Source organism: Papio anubis, chromosome 11 (assembly GCF_008728515.1).
Source record: "Papio anubis isolate 15944 chromosome 11, Panubis1.0, whole genome shotgun sequence".
Lineage (NCBI taxonomy): Eukaryota > Metazoa > Chordata > Mammalia > Primates > Cercopithecidae > Papio > Papio anubis.
In genome coordinates this window covers 96647877-96667649 of record NC_044986.1, presented here as the reverse complement: position 1 = coordinate 96667649, position 19773 = coordinate 96647877, and the positions used below count along the sequence as shown (strand labels likewise).

At 41.9% G+C, this 19773-nt stretch overlaps 1 protein-coding gene across 4 annotated transcripts in view; it reads right to left on the bottom strand.

The window, feature by feature from the left end:
• The window catches only part of LOC101023645 (supervillin), a 275253-nt gene that overhangs the window by 228307 nt on the left and 27173 nt on the right, over window positions 1–19773 (bottom strand). Inside the window, exon 1 of one of the 4 annotated variants that reach the window (XM_021943149.2) lies at window positions 12086–13233. The exons of the other annotated variants lie outside the window; for them this stretch is intronic. The gene's annotated coding sequence lies outside the window, so the exon portion shown is untranslated. Of the gene's footprint in view, window positions 1–12085; window positions 13234–19773 lie in introns of those variants that run through there. 4 annotated transcript variants of the gene reach the window in all.

Here is a 19773-nt window from a genome sequence, read left to right as displayed (position 1 = left end):
CTTCAATCTGGGAAGGGAGGTTGCAGTTAGCCAAGATCGTGCCACCGCGCTCCAGTCTCAGTGACAGAGTTGAGACTCTGTCTCAATAAAAAACAAACACACAAACAAACAAAGCAGTAAAATTTGCTTTACCACCTACCTGCCCCTTTTTCTACAATGCCTTCCCCTTTAAGAAAAGATATAAATGCTAAACCACCTGAAAACTTGTTTGGAATAACAGCCACAGATGTGTCTATGGCATTTTTTCCCCCGGATGTGCCCTTAACATGGCTTAATAAACTGATTGACTGAGACTTTTGCCTCAGTGACTCATTTTGGTTATCACAAGTTACTCCCAGTTTCAGCAATGGATAGTTCCCTTTCTTGCCCAATAACTGCCTTAGTCCTGGGGTAAGCCATGAGAAACAAGCATTGCAAATAGTTCACCCATACATTGCAGAAGCAGCAATGGCACTTTCCCCGGTAGAAGGGGAAAGTGTCAATTACGCTTCCTTTATCTGGATAAGAGGTGGCAAATCTAATTATAATGGTTGAACAAACTATTTTCCCCCAAGGACACATTGAAAATTTCCAAGCTTCTGAATATAAATGAAAAGTGCAGAAATGTCTAATAACGTAGCATTAGCTAATTCAGTTTGTGGATGCTTCGAGGCGGTGAGGCTGTGAACCCAACTGTCTCCCCTCAGGGGATGATTGATGGCTTAGTTCTCTGGAGACCAGTGCAACGTCAGAAGCCAAAGGTCACCAGCCTTCCCAGGTGATCAGATGCTCCCTAGAGTGTGGCAGGGGCAGCCAAGCATCTGAAGATGCCGTTCAGATCTCACTGGGATTTCTGCCCCGTTCCCTGCTTCCTTTGTTATTTAACACCAGGCTCCCCAGATCGCTATTTGCCCAGCTTGGCAGCAGCAAAAGCCAAGTTCTTCTAATTTTCTTTTGTTCCTCTCTGTTTCACTTAGCTGGGCTCTTTGCCTTAGTTTGTTTCTTCCTGTTTACAGCAGCGGCAAAAGTCATTTGTGCACTGAAATGCACATAGAACTGAGCAACAAGTGTGAGGAGCTCTTTTTAAAAAATTGTCTATCTACAAAAATGTCTAGGGTAACACGGTCCAAAAAAACATTAAAAATTCTCTGAAGTATGGAGATGCTCAGTTGCCCAGTGGTCAAGATGTATATCAGTATGTTTTAATATATTTAAATATGTTTTAAGTATATGTTTTAATACACTTATTAAAATACATTTACTCAATGGGTTATCAGCTATTAGGAAAGGTAAAAGTGAAAACAGAAAAATGTTAAGTTTACAATATATATGCAAACACTTATGAGTTAAGACTAGTGAAAACAGCAGAATTTTAAATTGTACCAAAGTGCTGATTACAACTGTACCAAGAGCATAATTATATATGGATGAAGCTACTGAAATCACAAAATGCATATATATATACAGTGCAAATAAACTAAAAGAAGGAGTTGTTGATATTTGCTAAGCTCTAGGAATTATGCCAACAGTGATACAGCGCTTCCCCAACTCAAAATATCCAACTTAGAATCACAGAATGAGTAGAAGGGACCTTAGCTCAACCTTTCCTTTTCACAGATAAGTAAATTTATGCCGAAAGGAAGTGATTCATCCATGATTATACAGCTACCCACTGGCAGAACTGAGGCTAGAACTGGTATCTCCCCGACTCATGAGTCTCTTTTTCTTTGTTTTCTTTTTTTTTGAGACGGAGTCTCGTACTGTCTCCCAGGCTGGAATGCAATGGCGCAATCTCGGGTCTCTGCACCTCTGCCTCCCAGGTTCACGTGATTCTCCTGCCTCAGCCTCCCGAGTAGTGGCGATTACAGGTGCACACCAACACACCCGACTAATTTTTTGTATTTTTAGTAGAGACGGGGTTTCACTATATTGGCCCGACTAGTCGCGAACTCCTGACCTCGTGATCTGCCCATCTCGGCCTCCCAAAGTGCTGGGATTATAGGCGTGAGCCACCGCACCTGGCTGAGTCTCTTTTTCATACTGCATACTGCAATGCATTCATACACATAGGTCGGGGAGTCCTTGTTATCGGAGTATTCATGACCCAAATCCCTACAAATGATGGGCTTGTTCAGGGAAGCACACCTTCAAAATACTAAAATATTTCCTAATAGCCATTTTTTGACCTGAGTCCCTCTTAAAAATCCATCCTTGTTCAAAGTCAGCCTCTATCCGTAATCCTGTCTGTTAGTGACTGTCTCATACCTCCCACAGATGTATGGCCACTGCAGAGTAGCATTGCAAAACTTTCCCCCAAATACGGAATTTCATGAGGCTAATCAAAATGGCATTAGAGAATTTCCCCAATAACAGGTAAACCAATGGCAAGCAGGGGCTGAGCAGTTTAATTAGGAGTCACTTAAGAGAAAAATTTAACGTTGGTGACAAGATAGAACTTTCTAGAGTGATTTTCATATTCAAGAATCTAAAAGGCTCCAAAGGAAAATGACCAAGATCTTGAATACCTTTGTAGCACTGGTCATCTTTATGCTGTGATGTAAATGTCAATTGTGATATAAAAAGTACCAAAATGTAGAATCATCTAATTTTATGCAAAAAATTTACTCCTTTCAAAATAATCAACACTTGACTTTTGCAGTGCTCATTCTAAGAGCTAGCCAGAGTCACAATGATCACCTAAATTTTGATAAATATATGCTAAAATAAACTTATTTTCATAATTTTAATTAATTTTTTTTTCACGATAAAGTCCCAAAGCTTTCTTTCATTGTGTTATGAAATGTTGGTCCCCATTTAAGTGGATTGACCTTAAATGGCCTTTTTTTCTGGTGCTCATTATCCTCGGAAAACAAGGAACTGCTGTTGAATCTTCAGAAGGAAGTTTTAGAAGTATAAATCAGTAATATGGAGGCTAGTTATATCATTTAGAACCAAGCATACATTTTGAAAGCAGAAAATCAGATCCAGAATATGTACTACTAGAAGGTGCTATGTTTTTCTTTCACCTCTGTCATCAAAAATAATGCATTTTATATTTTAATTTATACAAAATTAAAACAAAGATTACAAAATCACAAATGACTACATTTGTCTCAATTCTTTTAAAAAATGGGAAACATAATAAAGTATTTTTCATCCTGAATTACATAATTAAGTTTCTAGTTTAATATCCTATTTCATTTGAACACAACCATGAGAAAACCTGCATATGGTTGTTAATCATTGCTGATTTGCATATTGTGATTAGTTCCATCATCTGCAATTATCTGTGGTTCTGTATAATTCATGGTCTGAACTTTACCTGAGAACAATCAAGTTGGCTGATTTTTCTTACGTTGAAATGTTTTTTATATGAAAATAGTTAATATTCAGGGCTAACATTCATTCATTCAGATAATGAAAGCTATTCTAGTATCATAAAATGCAAAGCTTCATTTTAGAAGCATCAATTATTCAGTGGAACATTTTCTTCTAGACGAGTAAAAAGAATAAAAGAATATTTTTCCCATTAAATAAAATTGCAATGTTCTATAGTAGAAAGATATTTTTTTCTTTTACTTTTCAATCTGTAACAGTATTCGGAGTCTAAATGACCAATAATGAACAATTTAAAGGGTGTGGGATAATAAATAATTTTTAAAGATTCCTTTATTGGCAACGCTCCAGTTTCTCTGACCAAAATAATAAATAATCTATGATTTAGTTTGTCCACTAATCATGTCTGAGATATCAAGACAAAGATTTTTGACTCAGTCTTTCTGCCAAATTTGCTTATCTCTCAAACGAGTGTAAATTTATGGCTCAGGATTAAGACATGACTAATAGTTCCTTCCAGGTTTCCAAGGACAACAAAGCCCCCATCTACCCCTGGCCACCAGATGCTGGATAGAAAAGATTACGGAATCACTGTCACACTCTGTTACAGGTAGACACTCGAATTATCTCACCACTGTTGTCTACAAACAAGAAGAAAAATAAGCTCAAAATCACCCTTTCAAAAAACTGAGGAGCATGCTAAGGAAAACAGATGAGCTGCTCAGCTCTGGTCCCCTTCCTGGAATGAAATTAGCACCCAGCCGGAAGTTGGATCAGCCAACAAGTAACTGGAAACACAAGAAACAGGGGAATCCCTGCCGCAGCTCACTCAGCTAAGACACTGTCAATCTCAGGGAAGAACCTCAGTTGCTTTACAGCTACAAAAAAAAGGTTCTCATGCCAGAAACCTTCATCAAATTGTAGAAAACAAAGAATTGAGAACTTGGTTTCTTGTTTTTGGCATTCTGGCTTACAAGTAGAGGCAAGTAGAGGTTCATCAACATGAAAACTGCCTTTTAAAGGAAATGCAATACTAGATTCACTAACAACCATAAGAGATGACGTGATTATCATGACAAAGCCGATGAATTCTCTCCCTGGTTCTGCTCAGCAGAAGGATGGAGGCAGAACATTCCACCCCATATGAGCAGGTGAGCTCAGGAATCCCATTGCATTCAGCCACTTCCTAACTTGGGCAAGTTTAATCTCTCCAAACCTCTTTCCTCTTCTGCAAAACAAGTACAGGAACAAACTCATAAGAGCCTGAAATGAGATCATCAGTGTCAAGCACTCAGTATAGTGTTTGACATAAACCAAATGTTCAGGAGAGATCTGTGATGATTATTTTTCCTGCTAGACACCGAATACAATAACATTCTACTTTCTCTGAACCTTGAGGGAGGCTGCTTTAGGTGTTTTCTTAAATTACAGCTGATCCTTTTCACCCAAAATGGTGACTAGGACTTTGGGGATTTTTTGTTATGTATATATATAACAATACATATAAATATTTATATTTATATATGATATATATATATATGTTTTTTAATATAAGGGCGGTATCTCCCTATGTTGCCCAGATTGCTTTCAAACTCCTGGGCTCAAGGAATCCTCCTGCCTCAGCCTCCCAAGGTGTTGGAATTACAGGCGTGAGCTGCTGTGCCCAGCAGGGCCTTTGTTCCCTATTACTGTAAAAATATGGAAACACTAGTATTCCAGAATGCTCCATTCTAAAATTCTTTTTCCTAACAATTACTCCCAAATAGCTATGACCCATATGGTTTTTGTCTCATGGTCACTGACACTGACATAGTCCTTAACCACATATGCCTGGTGTTCCATTATTGGAACGCTAAGCTTGTGGGAGTTATTTATATCCCACTGCTCAAGGTCATCACCGAGGTCTGATTTTTCACACAAAAATATTGCAACTCAGGCATCAATGGGTTAATGGCAGGCACTCCGAGTGTTTTCCATATGTTAACTCACCTAACCCTCATCAGAATCCTGCGAGGTAAGAACTGTCTTCATCTCCATTTTACAGATCAGGACACTGAGACTCAGAACAGTTAACCAACTTGCCCAAGTGTTAGAGCCAAGTCAGGATTCAAACCAGGCAGGGTGGCCCGAATCCATATTCTCAAGCATGACACCATAGGACCTCTGTTTTGTGTATTTATTCGGAGGTGGGGGGTGGGGGAGAGGAGCAAAGGTAAGGAGGGAAGAGAAAGGAAAAAAGAAAACAATCTAGAAGATTTCTCCCTCCTACCCCTTAACAGGCACACATACATAGCAAAGATTTCAGCTGTGAAGACATCACCAAATACATTCTCATTGGCTGGTTCTTCAAATAAAAAATTTAAGCTTCGTGTTGAAAGGGCAGTAAGTTCCTAGAGATACCTGGAAAAGTGGGAGAGAAGAGACACCTGAGCACCCAGCAGGACTAAGCTGCCCCTGGAGAGCCGGGGGGGTGCCAGACCTCACTGCGCTCCAGAGCCAAGCCGCTACGTGCATCACAACCGCACACACACAAGACACCTGCATGTGCCAGCCCTTTCCTTCTCCCGAAAAAAGGTCTTTCAAAGCACCTTCTTAAATAGGAATGCCTTATTCAAATGTGGGAAAAGCCAGCATACTAATAGTTACTACCAAAAGAGTGGAAAAATAATACGTGCTTGGCCTATGAAAGTTCCTTACCAACATCAACCAAATCTTCTTTCTTCATTAGATCATTATCCTCATTTTAGAGGCAAGCCTAAAAGATGGAGTGTTTTGGCCTAAGACATAGTTATTGAGATAGATAGATAGATAGATAGATAGATAGATAGATAGACAGACAGACAGATAGACAGACAGAGAGATGATAGATCGATGGATGGACGGACGGACAGACAGATAGATAGATAGATAGATAGATACCTAGATAGATAGATAGATAGATAGATAGATAGATAAAATTGCAATTCCAGCTTCTAGATCCTATGATGGGCTAAGGAGCCCAGTGTCCTCTGACATCCCATAGACAGCCCCCCGACCCAGAATTGTGATGAACCAACGAAGTAAGAAGATGTAAACAAAGACAGGAATAACAAAAATTGATATTGGCAGGGTAGTGCTTTGGGAAGCTGAGGCCGGAGGATTACTTGAGGTTAGTTAGGACTTTGAAACAGCCCGGGCAACAGAGCAAGACACTGTCTCTACCAAAAAAAAAAAAAAAAGTATTTTCTGAAATTAGCCAGGCCTGGTGGCACATGCCTATAGTCCAAGCTGAAGCAGGAGGATGGCTTGAGCTCAGGAGTTGGAGGCTGCAATGAGCTAGGATCGCACCACTGCACTCCAACCTGGATGACTGAGTGCAACTCTGTCTCTTAAAAAAATCAATTGATGCAGTTATTGTGAGCACAGTTACATTACAAGCATTTCCCAAAATACAATTTTTCTTTTTTTCTGAGATCGAGTTTACTGTGTCACCCAGGCTGGAGTTCAGTGGCATGATCTTGGCTCACTGCAACCTCCACCTCCCGGATTCAAGCAATTCTCCTGCCTCAGCCTCCCCAGTAGCTGGGATTACAGGCGTGTGCCATCATATCCCGCTAATTTTTGTATTTTTAGTAGAGACAGGGTTTTGCTATGTTGGCCAGGCTGGTCCCAACTCCTAACCTCAAGCAATCCTTCCACCTCGGCCTCCCAAAGTGTGTGAGCCACCGTGCCTGGCCCCAAAATACAATTTAATGTTCTCTTAATATAACCAAAGCGGAAAAGGAAAACTAAGGAAGAACTTGGAATGTATAGGAAAGCTCAAGGTGAGAGATTCATACGCTTTAAGCCATTGGACCTAAACAGACCGAGGGACAGAATTATAAGGAAACTGTGAATTCCAAAGGAAAGGCATCTAGAGGAAGGGAGGGGCCTGCGTTCTCTCTGCAGTGTTCAGCACTCCTCTGTTCTGCATGCCTCGCAATATGCACAGTACTTCTGAGGTTAGAAATTCGGCAATTCTAGTGAACTGGGGTTCCAGGGCCTTGGAGGACAATGTCTGCTAGAGGTCAAGAGAGACCCCCGGGTCCCAAAGCAATAACAACAAACTAGGAATGAAGATGTGGCACCACTAACACTAGGGCTTCAGCAGCTGAAAGCAGCAGCCACGCCAGAAAGTATCAAATGTACCAGCTGCTTACTGAAAACACTAATTGGTAATTTTGAAGGCTGACTCACCTTGATGTCTCCTATGAGAAGGGGTAGTAGGAGTGAGGGATGAAAAATTACCGATTGGGTATAATGTACACTATTCAGGTGGCAGGTACACTAAAAGAGGGGTACACTAAGAGCCCTGACTTCACCACTATACAATTCATCCATGTAACCAAAAACCATTTGTACCCCTAAAGTTGTTGAAATTTTAAAAAATTTAAAAAATAGGTCGGGCGTGGTGGCTCACGCCTGTAATCCCAGCACTTTGGGAGGCTGAGGTGGGTGGATCACCTGAGGTCAGGAGTTTGAGACCAGCCTGACCAACATGGTGAAACCCCATCTCTACTAAAATACAAAAATTAGCCAGGCATGGTGGCGGGTATCTGTAATCTCAGCTACTCAGGAGACTGAGGTGGGAGAATTGCTTGAACCCAGAAGGCAGAGGTTGTAGTGAGCCAAGATCATACCACTGCACTTCAGCCTGGGCAACAGAACGAGACTCCCTCTCAAAAAAATAAATAAAATAAAAAATAAAACCCCGCTGCATGAGTCATATGACTCCAGGAAAAAAAAAAGAAGCAAATTTTTAAGGAAAATAAATCACACATTTTGTACATAAAAAGAAGTCTAGGCGCTAGACCTTAGGTATAAGGTATAGACCTTAGGAAGGTATACCTTAGCAGACACATACAAAGAAAGTAACAATTGCTTAACACTGTCTCCAAGCTCTTTTCAGAATCAAGATGAATGGAAAAACTCTACACAACTGGTGAATCTCCCTCCGGCTGTGACTACACCTGTTTCCAGCAAAAAGGAGCCAGCCGGGCTGCATAAAGCACCCTCATCGAATGACACTATAAAACTGTATTTCAGTGTGCTCAGAGACAAATCTGAACAACTGGTCCACAGGCTGGATCTAACTCGGTCCTTGTCTTTGTCTAATAGCTGAATACATGAATAGATTTTAATAACTGAACTGCTGTTTGGTTGCTCTATTTTATTTTTTATTTTTTTAGAGACAGGGTCTTGCTCTGTTGCCCAGGCTAGAGTGCAGCGTGTGATCATAGCTCACTGAAACCTCCAACTCCTGGGCTCAAGCAGTCCTCTTGGCTCAGCCTCCCAAGTAGCTGGAACTACTGGTATGCATCACCATGAGCAGCTCTTTTTGTCTGTTTGTGTTTTGTTTTTTGAGACGGAGTCTCGCTCTGTCACCCAGGCTGGAATGCAGTGGCGTAGTCTTGGCTCACTGCAACCTCTGCCTCCCCGGGTTCAAGCAATTCTCCCCCTGAGTAGCTGGGATTACAGGTGCCGCCACCACACCTGGATAATTTTTGTATTTTCTAGTAGAGACAGGGTTTCGCCATGTTGGCCAGGCTGGTCTTCAACTCCTGACCTCAGATGATCCACCTGCCTCGGCCTCCCGAAGTGCTGGGATTACAGGTGTGAGCCACCATGTCTGACCCAAGTTGCTCTACTTTTAAAGATAGCTCAGGACACGTTGAAGCCATAAAAACTCACAAAGAGGTTTTGTTTTCTCAGTAAGTTTTGCTCAATTCTTTACTGAGTATTACTGATGGGTTAGGAGGCACTGAAGGTGAAGCCAGATGGAGACACATCTCCAGCCAAGAGGGTGGAAGGCCAGTTCAGGCCCAGGCCTCGGGGCACCTGAAGGCACCGGTGGGAGAATGTCTGCCATGCAGTGCCCTCAGGGCATTGATGAGCTGGTAATATAGTTGGCTACTGAACAGTGATTTGTATTCTAAACTCTCCCTTTCAACAAGTGTGGAAGGAACTGTAAAGTGATTTGAAAAGCTTGCTCTATGCACATGGGCCCTGGCTTATCAAGGAAAGGTTTCCAAACTCAGGACAGAATTGGTTTTTATCTTCAAGAAGTGAAAAAGTAAGAGATGACACACTAGAGAGTAAAAACATAGATGAAATAAATGATTTCACCTAAACTAAGGATGGGCTCAAAGTGTAGGCTTCTACAGCGAACGCTTTGACAAGACAGAAGCTTGAGAGTTGGAAGAAGAAGGTGCTGGTGGGAATGCTGAGACCCTAACTTTGCTTACATATGATGGAAATGCGTGTAAAATAAAGATCATCCTAAGTCATGTTCTTCACGGAGCAAGCCCTTTGATGAATATTTCCCTGCAAACACTCCAACCTACCAGCAGATTCAGAGGACACCCTCTCACCAAGAAGATACATTTACAAAATCTTTCCACCCACTACAGCCTGAAAATGTCACACAGGAAAAATTCTGGGCACACTGCTCAGTGACTCCCCTCCAAAAGATCATAATAGAGAGAAGAAATTCTTACTATTTCCTTTTTTTTTTTTTTTTTTTTGAGACAGAGACTCGCTCTGTCGCACAGGCTGGAGTGCAATGGCGCGATCTCCGCTCACTGCAAGCTCTGCCTCCCGGGTTCACACCATTCTCCTGCCTCAGCCTCCCGAGTAGCTGGGACTACAGGCGCCTGCCACCACGCCCGGCTAATTTTTTGTATTTTTAGTAGAGACGGGGTTTCACCACCGTGTTAGCCAGGATGGTCTCGATCTCCTGACCTCATGATCCGCCTGCCTTGGCCTCCCAAAGTGCTGGGATTACAGGCGTGAGTCACCGTGCCTGGCCACTATTTCCACTCTTTATGTGAGCCAGGAGTTACCTGTGGCACCCCTACTCCCACCTGCAATCACGATTTCAGTCCTCTTGGTTATTTGGGTATTAACAAAAACAAGTTTGAGAAGCACTGCACCTTAGCCCATCACTTCAAGGCTCACCTGACTGTTCTCAGGAGGAAGCAGACAAGCTGTAGACCCAGCTGGTCGGGCCACCTCCCTCTCTATGCTCTAGCCCTGCCGCCTGTGTTCCAGCTGATGCAGGGCTGAAGTGTGCGCACAGGTGTGGATCATATTTGCATGTTACAGTGGACATACATGGCTTTTGCCTGCATTATACTACTCTGTTCATCTGGAAATTCTTCCTCTCTCCTTATAACCATACCCTACCCACCCCTCACCGCAAAAACAGACCATGCACAGACCCACTCCTCTGTCCACAGCCAAAGAGATTCCTTCCACAAGACTTGATTTAGTAGCACTAGAAGAAAGATGGTCTCTCTTTTTTCTTTTTGGGTTGAAGCTGGAAACACTTCCAGGGGCCACCTCTCAGGCCCCTGTACTCCAAGAAAGAATAAGGCCAATACCCAAAAAACTCATAAGTTCCATCTGCAGCCAGCTTCATCCTTGGATTTTCCTATTATTCATGTCAACAAATTCCACGTTTTGCTTAAGCTAGTTTGAGTTTGGGAGAAGAGAGAGATGTATCATGCCCAAGTTTCCTCAAGAGACTTAGGGTTGCTTATAATTGAATGATTTCATTCATTGAAACAGGGAAATAAAATAAGGAAAATTTTATTGAAACTGAAAATAGGGAAATAAAAAAATTGTATCTAATAATGGATCCAGTTACCATTTTCTATTAAAACAGATTCTTCATTTGTGTAGGAAATCATTCATCACAAATACGTATTCATAAAATAGTTACTTACGTTTTGCAGAAAATTATTCCAACTTGACACTTGAAATCTTATAAGTAAATGGTTCAGTTATAAGGCCCCAAGCTATCTTTTGTGGCTGACATTTTAATGTATTTGGAAGACCAAATAAAATGTTTCTAAATGAATAATCTCACGTCAGAAAAGATACGGTGGCATGTTAAAAAGCAAAGAGGTGTAGGCTGGGTAGGGTGGCTCACATCTGTAATCCCAGCACTTTGGGAGGCCGAGGTGGGTGGATCACCTGAGGTCAGGAGTTCGAGACCAGCCTGGCCAACATGGTGAAACCCCGTTTCTATTAAAAAAACAAAAATTAGCCAGGCGTGGTCATGGGCGCCTGTAATCCCAGCTACTCGGGAGGCTGAGGCAGGAGAATCACTTGAACCCGGGAAGTGGAGATTGCAGTGAACTGAGGTCACACCACTGCACTCCAGCCCGGGTAATAGAGCAAGACTCCATCTCCAAAAAAAAAAAAAAAAAAAGTAAAGAGCTTAAAAAGTGTGTCACAATGAACTGTCCCATACTATAACTTCATAAAGGACAGAGGAGGTGCTACATTTTGAATAAATGTTCCATCAAAATAAGAAAAATTACTCAAAGAAAAAAAATACACATTCAACAGTGCAACCAGAGTCTTCTTATAGCATTTACTTGTCTCACTGGATCTAAGACAAAAACCATCCACACCGACCTCCCCGCTGGGTTCTGCGGGAGATTAACAACTGCATGGACCCACTAAGCAGCCACGGGCTCTGTGTTTCTGAGCTCACTCAAATACTTCCTGGATACTGAGCAAAGCTGCAGCCAACATCAGGAAATTAGCTCAGATCATATGTTCACGAGGTTTATCAGATGTGGTAGAAATGATCAATAAAATTATACCATTTCATAAAGAAGGTAAGGTTGTCTTTTGGCAACCCTAACAGCCATCAGTTCAACACTTATTATAGAGACACTGAAAATGAATCCTTAAACAAGCACAGCTCACAGACCTTTGACCTTTGATGACTTTGAATTACCTGTGGACAATCTGCTCACCCAGAGAGGTCCTGTGCCCACGCAGCTGTTCTCTGAGCTGTCCCTGGTGCAAACTCTCGACACTCAGCCCATCACTCACACCTTCATTTATCTTGAAGTTGCCTCCTTTGACTTCAAACTTTAGGACAAAAAGGGTAGAATCTTACTGATCTCACTACCTGGCCCAGATTCTAATGCAACTTGACAGGCTGCCTCACAAATATTCGTTAAATGAATGAGTCGTCTTTCCTTTCACTTTGCTGTAAAAAAAGAACCCATCTTGGATCTTAGGCTGTCATCCAAGACAGTCCAACAATGTGAAGGGGCCCCACATAGGCAAAGGTGCAGTATGAAAGGATCTAGGTATTTGTTTTTAATACAGAAAAAAGAGAGAGCTTAGTTTTTGTAAAAACAAAAACAAAATTCTGACCTTGAAACAGATTCAGGATTATTCCCCCATTTTCATAGTTTTTCACTGCGATTTTTAAAGTTTCTCTGGGTTCATTATTTAACATTCCCTCTTAACACTGGATTTGAGGGTAACCTGGATCACCGTGGGGGTCAAATGCCAGATGCTGAGCACCTCTGCGCTTCTCCTTCCCTGGACCAGCCCCCCACTGCTCCAGAGATGTCTGGCCTTTCTCCTTCTCCACCACCTGGTGCCAGAAACCCTGCTCTTGACAATCGCATCTTCCACCCTAAATGCATCACTCTTTTCCACTCATGTTCTGTTCATTCATGGCAAGTGAAGCAGAGAAGGGGAGGGGAATAGAACACAGGCCCTCTGTCAGCTGGTTCTCCAAGTGCACGCCAGCAGCCCCTGTGGCTGGGGCTCCAACAAAGAGCCTGGCCTGGGGCCAGCAGACTCATGGATTCAGCAGGCAGGCATCAGAAGGATCCAGACACCAGTGTCCAAGGGGATTCCCAGGATTGCCTGCAGGTAGCCGTGCCCTGCAATGTGGGGTGTTTCTCATCCCAAATGGGATTCCTCAGTGGCCCTGACAAACAGTCGGGGAAAGTTAATAGCAAAAGCCAAGTCTCTCCTCCGAAGTCACTGTCAGGTGGGCTCTTGTTTTGTGTGGGGGAGCCCAGGGTCTAGATCAGTCGCCCAGGCTGGAGTGCACTGGCATGATCACAGCTCACTGCAGCCTCAAACTCCTGGGCTCAAGCGATCCTCCCACCCCAGCCTCCTGAGTAGCTAGGACCACAGGCACATGACACCACCCCCAGCTAATTTTTTTTATTTTTTGTAGAGATGGGGTGTCCCCCTATGTTGGCCAGGCTGGTCTCGAATTCCTGGTATCAAATAATTCTCCCGCCTCGGCCTCTCAAAGTGCTAGGATTACAGGCGTGAGCCACTGTGCCCAGCCTCAGGTGGGTTCTTGAACTGTTCATTAATATCCTAGTTCACTGGTACTTCCTGCTCCAGTGAGCTGGGCGCCTCAGCCTACCATGCTCAAAATCGCAACCACTCCTCCCTCAGCCAAGTCTGTGCTTTCTCTTAAGTTTTCCAAGCTTGTAGAGCTCACGCCACTCCCTAAACTTGCAGTGTCGTGTGTGTGTGTGTATGTGTGTGTATGTGTGTGTACACCGAGGAACTGAGCATGCACCAAACTGTGCCACAAAATATGTTGCCTTACAGATAATTTTGAAACATTTATACCATGTCTCTCTCACTAGCAGAAATGACTTTCTCATGCTTTCTCTCTCTCTCTCCTCTTTTTTTTTCTGTAGAGATAGGCTCTCACTGTGCTGCCCAGGCTGGTCTGGAACTCGTGGCCTCAAGTGGTCCTCCCACTTCAGCCTCCCAAAGTGCTGGTCTCTTCTTTTTTAATCCTCCAAAGCATCTAACATAGGTTCTCATGTAGAGTAAGTCTCAATAACTTCTTCACCAAATTCCACTTAAAATTTAATTTCTCAGTGTATGGATCATTATCCTCCCCCACTCCCGGCAATTGTTCCCTTCATTCACAACCAAGATAATCATTTATTGGTGAAACTGAATTCTACACTTGACCCCTCATTGGCCATTCAGGTACCTGTTCAATGTCACTGCCCCCTCCATCCTAGAGGATAACCCAGAGTGACTCAAGCCCTAATCACCCAAACCAAAAGACATGCTCAGATACCTCTCAGAGTCCTGGGGATTTTCAGGGGATTGGGGAAGGAAATGGGGAACTCCTTTAACTCCTACTACATTTAAAGAAGCAATTTAAAAAATTACTTCTCGCTTAGGTAACAACAGATTGAGATGTATGCAATGGATCTGTTTAAACCATGTACATTTGGTGCTGATTTCTAAAGTGGGGTATTAATGCCTTTGAAATGTAAAGAGACTAGGAATGAGAGCCTCACAATTTTTTAAAATATAGTGATATAAACCTTGAAGTAGCATTGGAAGTTCTTTATCCCTGGATATTGGAAATTAAAAGAAAAATGTAAGGGATCATTTTCTCCTCCAATTTGCAACTTTCCCAAGGAGATTTTTGGTATGGCCAAAGCTAGTATAAATATTAACTTTATTCATGGACAAAAGGAAAAAAGGTATGTGTGGTTGGCTGAATAATGGACCCCCAAAAGATATCCACATTCTAATTCCTGGAACCTGTGAATATTAACTGATATGGCAAAGATTTTGTAGATGTGATAAATTTAAGGATCTTGAGATGAGGAAATGATCCTAGATTTTCTGGAAGGCCCCAATGTAACCATCAGGGTCCATACAGAAAGGAGGTGGAGGGAGAATAGAGATTGTTCTTCCCACTTTTCTGTAGCTATCACATTTTCAAAATTTAAAAAGTTGCAAGAAAAATTCCAAGGAAGGAAAATTTAAATGTCTCCAAATCGTTTTTTTTTTTTTTTTTTTTTACTTTAAGGTCGGGATACAAGTGCAGAAGGTGCAGGTTTGTTACATAGGTAAACGTGTGCCATGGTGGTTTGCTGCACCCATCAACCCATCACCTAGGTTTTAAGCCCTGCATGCGTTAGCTATTTGTCCTAATGCTCTCCCTCCCCTTGCCCTGCAACCCCCCAACAGGCCCCGGTGTGTGATGTTCCCCTCCCTATGTCCATGTGTTCTCATTGTTCAACTCTCACTTATGAGTGAGAACACGTGGTGTCTGGTTTTCTGTTCCTGTGTAAGTTTGCTGAGGACAATGGCTTCTGGCTTCATCCATGTCCCTGCAAAGGACATGATCTCATTCCTTTTTTTGGCTGCATAGTATTCCATGGTGTATATGTACCACATTTTCTTTATCCAGTCTATCATTGCTGGGCATTTAGGCTGATTTCAAGACTTTGCTATTGTAAATAGTGCTGCAATGAACATATATGTGCATGTTTCTTTATAACAGAATGATTGATTTATATTCCTTTGGATATACACTGAACTACTTTTAATAAACCGACTTGGCTGGGCATGGCAGCTCATGCCTGTCTATCATTTATGAGCATTTGGGTGGTTCCATGTCTTTGCTATTGTAAATGGTGCTGCAATAAACATATGTATGCATGTGTCTTTATAGTAGAATGATTTATATTCCTTGGGGTATATGCTCAGTAATGGGATTGCTGGGCCAAATGGTATTTCTGGTTCTAGATCCTTGAGGAATCACCACACTGTCTTCCACAATGGTTGAAGTAATTTACATTCCCACCAACAGTATAAAAGCATTCCTATTTCTCCACATCCTCTCCAGCATCTGTTGTTTCTTGACTTTTTCATAATTGCCATTCTGACTGGTGTGAGATGTTATCTCATTGTGGTTTTAATTTGCATTTCTCAGATCAGTAATGTTGAGCTTTTTTTCACATGTTTGTTGACTGTATAAATGTTTTCTTTTGAGAAGTGTCTGTTCATATCCTTTGCCCACATTTTGATGGTGTTGTTTTATTTCTTGTAAATTCGTGTACGTTCCTTGTCGATTTTGGATATTAGACCTCTGTCAGATGGGTAGATTGCAAAAATTGTCTCCAATTCTGTGGGTTGCCTGTTCACTCTGATGACAGTTTCTTTTGCTGTGCAGAAGCTCTTTAGTTTAATTAGATCCCACTTGTCAATTTTGGTTTCTGTTGCAATTGCTTTTGGTGTTTTTGTCATGAAGTTCTTTGCCCATGTCTATGTCCTGGATGGTATTGCCTAGGTTTTCTTCTGGGGTTTTTATGGTTTGGGGTTTTATATTTAAGTCTTTAATCCATCTTGAATTAATTTTTGTGTAAGGTATAAGGAAGGGGTCCAGCTTCTGTTTTCTGCATATGGCTAGGCAGTTTTCCCAATACCATTTAATAAATAGGGAATCCTTCCCCATTGCTTTTTTGTTGCTCGGTTTGTCAAAGATCAGATGGTCGTAGATGTGTGGTGTTATTTCTGAGGTCTCTGTTCTGTTCCATTGGTCTGTGTGTCTGCTTTGGTACCAGTACCATGCTGTTATGGTTACTGTCACATTGTAATATAGCTTGAAGTCAAGTAGGTGATGCCTCCAGCTTTATTCTTTTTGCTTAGGATTGTCTTGCCTATACAGGCTCTTTTTTGGTTCCATGTGAAATTTAAAGTAGTTTTTTTCTAATTCTGTGAAGAATGTCAGTGGTAGTTTGATGGGAATAGCATTGAATCTATAAATTACTTTGGGCAGTACGGCCATTTTCACCATATTGATTCTTCTTATCCATGAGGATGGAATGTTTTTCCATTAGTTTGTATCCTCTTATTTTCTTGAGCAGTGGTTTGTAGTTCTCCTTGAAGAAGTCCTTCACATCCCTTGTTAGCTGTATACCTAGGTATTTTATTGTCTTTGTAGCAATTGTGAATGGGAGTTCATTCATGGTTTGGCTCTCTGCTTGTCTATTGTTGTTTTATAGGAATGCTTGTGTTTTTTGCATATTGATTTTGTATCCTGAGTAAATGTCGCCAAATCTTATGCCATTAATTTGCCCTTAAACCAAATTTCTATTAATTCCTACATCCGCTTGCTTGAAGATATCTGTGGTAGCAGTGGTAATAGTGATAGTAGTAGTAGTGGTAATTAATAAGACCAAAGAAATTATATTTTACAGACTAGAAGTGCTTTCAAAATAATGATTAAATGGATTATAATCAGTATAATGTAGTATATTTACAAATAATCATAGCTAAAGCTATCTTTAAAGCAGTGAGTATATGCCAGGCACTGTGCTAAGGACTTTTCATGTATTAGTTCATTTATACTCTAATGATTTATAACCTAGGTCACTATTATCATCCCCATTTCATACATGAGAAATGAAGGCTTAGAACAGTCATATGGCTAGTAGATATCAGGGCTGTGATTTAAACTCAGGTAGTCTGGTCCGCTAAAATGATGGTAAAAATAACTTTTTAAAAAATGTACAAACTTACATCAGCAATGAGAAAAGAAATCAGAAAACAAGATTTTGGCCATGTGTGGTAGCTCACGCCTGTAATCCCAACACTTTAGGAGGCCAAGGTGGGTGGATCACCTGAGGTCAGGAGTTCAAAAGCAACCTGGCCAACATGGTGAAACCCTGTCCTTACTAAAAATACAAAAATTAGCCAGGTGTGGTGGCGGACACCTGTAATCCCAGCTACTCGGGTTGGGGAACTAAGGCAGGAGAATGGCCTGAACCCAGGAGGCAGAGCTGGCAGTGAGCTGAGATCGTACCACTGCACTCCAGCCTGGGTGAAAGAGCAAGACTCCGTCGCAAAAAAAAAAAAACAAAACCAGAGAGGGAACTGAAGAAGCCTAACGTTTGACTAATCACAGTTCTAAAAACCACAGAAAAATGTGGGGCGGGGGAAGAGGAAGAAATTATCAAAGAAATAATACAGTTTGAGTATCCCTTATCCAAAATGCTTGAGATCAGAAGTGTTTCGGATTTCAGACATTTTTGGATTCTGGAATATTTACATTGTACTTACCAGATGAGCATCTCTAATCCAAAAATCTGACACCCTACGTGCTCCAATGAGCATCACCTTTGAGTGTCATGTCATGTTGGCACTGGAAAAGTTTCGGATTTCAGAGCATTTCAAATGTTTGAATTAGGGATGCTTAACCTGTGCAAGCAACTCCCCAGAGCTAAGGAGACAAGTTTTTAGACTTCAAGATGTTTGCTGTTTATCCGCATGTTACCTCTCAGCTGCAAAGATACCCTTCTTTGCCTTCCTTTGAATTATGGGAGCTGGGTGTGGTCAATGTCTCCCCTTTGCCAGCTGACATCAGGTTAAGCTTTGCTTGTTGAGGGTGCTGAAGGAGTCGTGCAGGAGGAAGGGGCTTTTCTCCTATGGGGTATGCTCTCACTGGCTTGTGCCTGCAGCAGCTAGCAGCCTGTGGAATACCCAGGAGTGTCACCCCAGTGAGTTTTGGCAGCACCCTGCAGGTGGTTCCCGGTAAGTCTGGCAGACACTCCAGCAGTGAGTACTCCCAGCACCCAGCAGGCTCCCAGCGAGGCTTGCAGGCACCCAGTAGGTGGGTGGTTTCCTAGCAGTGTTTTAAACACTTGAGCAAGCGGTATTCCACATGGGCTAGCATGCAGCTCCTCCCCAAACTGTGCTGCCTCAATGGGCCATGAAGCCATGCCCTGAGATCTGAATTTCAGATTTGGGGGTGCACAAGAGGCAGTCGCTTCTGAACTCGATCTTGTCTCAGCCCTAGAGGGAGGAGCTGCTCAATGTATGTGTCACTCTTATATTCTTTCTTTTTTTTTTTTTTTGAGGTAGGGTCTCACTCTGTTACCTAGGCTGGAGTGTGATCATGGCTCACTGCAGCCTCAAACTCCTGAGCTCAAGCAATCCTCCCACCTCAGCTTCCCGAGTATGTGGGACTACAGGTGCATGCCACCATGCCCAACTAATTTTTTAATTTTTTGTAGAGACAGGGTTTCACCATATTGCCCAGGCTGGTCTCAAATACCTGGGCTCAAGCAATCTGCCCGCCTTGGCCTCCTCCCAAAGTGTTGGGATTATAGGCGTGAGCCACCGCACCCAGCCAACCATTCCTGTATTCTTTCAGTTCTCTTTTCCTCTGAGTAGTTAATCCCCTGCTACAAATTAATGATTGTTTAGTTTCCCTGTTCAAATTTCTGTGTGATTTTTGTGTGACAAGAACCTGACTGATACACCCACTGACTACCAAAGTCAATAAATGAGCAAAGACTCACATTTAGACATTCACTGTCAAATTACTATATAATTGTATTAATAAATATTGCAGAATATTGAGGAATAAAGAGAAAGAAAGAAACTCTAGTAGCTTTCAAAAAGGAAAAAAGAGTCAGTTAATAACAAACAGACCAGCATGTGCCTTTTCAAATCCACAACAACACGGCAAGATTTTTGAAGGTTAAAGAAAAATTTATTTCAAGCCTATAAACTCATATCAATCAAAGATGTTTTCAAACACGTAAGACTCCGAAAGCGAGCCTCAATCGGAATAAGTCACTTGAGACTATTAAACATATTTCAAAAAAAATGAATGTAAAACACAGCCAAAGAGAGATGTGGCATTCAACACATGGTGGAACAAAGCCTAGAATTTAAGGAAAATTAACAACTGCAAGTCTAGGAAGCCATTAGGACATCAGTGAGTGGAATCCACAAAGAATGTCTTCAAAAAGAATCATTTATTCAAGCAATAGACAAATGGGTTAGAAACTAGAGGATTTTAGGGAAATAGTCAAGGAGGCACAATTCTTC